A 2,211-nucleotide genomic window follows, 5' to 3' on the forward strand; every position below is an offset into this window, starting at 1 on the left:
ATGGGTAGCTTGCGAATCGGTTAGTGCATGGTACTTATAAGATATATATATGTATGTATATATATATACCTGTAATGTATTTTTATTATATATGTATATATATGTGTGTATATATAATATATATGATGTATATATATAATATATATACAGGACCAAACCTGACAGTTCTCAGAACCCCTCGCTCTATACCTAGGAACAATTCCTGGCAGTGCTCAGGCTATCATATGCAGTGCCAGGATCAAATCAGGGTCAGCCCCATGTATATCTAGTGCCTTAATTATGCCTTAACCCCTGTACTATCTCTCCAACACTAGAAAGATATTTTTAATAATACTTGATGGTGATCAATACTTGACAAGTATCACAATAATTCTTATTCTATGTACATATACTCAATATATTCAAGAATAGACTGGGAACACCTGCAGGGACGATTAGAGATCGCTCCAAAAGAAGCCTCCACATCCCATCCCACGCACGGAGAGCCCAGCAAGCTACCGAGGGTATCCCGCCTGCATGGCAGAGACTGGCAAGCTACCCGTGGTGTGCTAAATATGCCAACAACAGTAGCAAAAATGAATCTCATTTCCCTAACCCTGAAGGCGTCTTCAGCTGAGTTGGGAAGAATTGTTATTTGTAAATATGCTCATACTAAGCAGATGGCACACAAGTTAACAGGCGGGAAGGCACCCTGCAAGCAGCTGGCACCAAGGAGGCCAGAAAGAGTGAGCCAACCACAGGTGTCCTGAAGAAGCCACATCGCTACTGGCTCGACACTGGCGCTGTGCGAGATTTGCCGCTACAAGAAGTCCACCAAGATGCTAATCCACAAACTGCCGTACCAGTGGCTAGTGCGCAAGATCGCGCAGGACTTCAAGACCAACCTGCATTTTCAGAGCTCGGCCATGACGGCGCTGCAGGCGGTGTGTGAGACCTACCTGGTGGGACTCTTCCAGGATACCAACTTTTGCACCATCCACACCAAGCACATCACTATTATGCCCAAGGACATCCAGCTGGTATGCCGAATCCACAGAGAGAGGGCATAAAGTTTATGATGCTAAAACCTCAGGGCTGGGACAAATGGAGATGCTACTGGCACCCGCTTGAGTAAATCAGTGATTAAAGTGATGACAGTGCTACAGTGCTATACTCAATCCCTCTTTTTATATGTCCGTTGCTTTTGTTTTAATGAAGGAATAATTAGATATTTTTCTTGTCAATAATTTTATAAAAGTAGTCAACCTTTGAAATCAAGATAAATAGTAAAGTTAAAAGGATAATTATCATATCATAGAGAAATTATATTTTCAATTTTTCAATTTTTTTCAATTTTTCTTTTAAGTTTCTTTATTGAATCTCCATGAGATACAATTACAAAGCTTTCATGAGTTTCATTTATATAATGATATTCGACCACAATTTATAATAATCATTTTCCACCACCAATTCCCAGTATCCCCTCCCTTCCCCCCCTGCATTACAACCCTCCCACTGCCTCTATGGCAGACAATTTCACTCATATTCTCTCACTACTTTTGGGCATTATGGTTTGCAATACAGATACTGAGAGGCTATCACGTTTGGTCCTTTATCTATTTTCAACACACATCTCCCACCCTGAAATATCCCTCTAATCATTTACTTAGTGATCCCTTCTCTATTCCAGCTGCTTTCTCCCTCAGCTCATGAGATAGGACTCCAACCATGGAGCAATCTTCCTGACCCTTGTGTCCACTGTCCTTGAGTATCAGTCTCATATTCTGCTATTTTATATTCTACAAATGAGTGTAGTCATTCTATGTCTGTCACTCTCTTTCTGACTCATTTCTCTTAGCATGATACTCTCCATGACCATCCACTTATAAGCAAATTTCATGACTTAATCTTTCCTAACAGCGGCATACTATTGCATTTTGTAGATGTATGAAAGTTTCTTTAACAAAACATATGTTCTCAGGTGCTCGGGTTGTTTCCAGATTCTGGCTACTGTGAACAGTGCTGCAATGAACATAAAGGTTCAGATATCATTTGTATTGTGCTTTTTTGCACTCTTGGGATATTTTCCCAAGCAATATTGCTCGGTCAAATGAGAGCTCAATTCCTAGTTTTTTGAGGAATGCCCATATTGTTTTTCCAAGAAGTTGGACCAGTAGGCATTCCCAGCAACAATAAAGGAGAGTCCCTTTCTCCCCACATCTGAGCCAGCAC

The 2,211-nt window shown here is 40.8% G+C and overlaps 1 pseudogene; it reads left to right on the forward strand.

The window, feature by feature from the left end:
• The first annotated feature begins 575 nt into the window (after positions 1–575).
• On the forward strand, positions 576–1,049 carry LOC129401715 (histone H3.1-like; annotated as a pseudogene).
• The last annotated feature ends 1,162 nt before the right edge of the window (positions 1,050–2,211 follow it).

The sequence above is a fragment of the Sorex araneus genome, chromosome 2 (assembly GCF_027595985.1).
Source record: "Sorex araneus isolate mSorAra2 chromosome 2, mSorAra2.pri, whole genome shotgun sequence".
Lineage (NCBI taxonomy): Eukaryota > Metazoa > Chordata > Mammalia > Eulipotyphla > Soricidae > Sorex > Sorex araneus.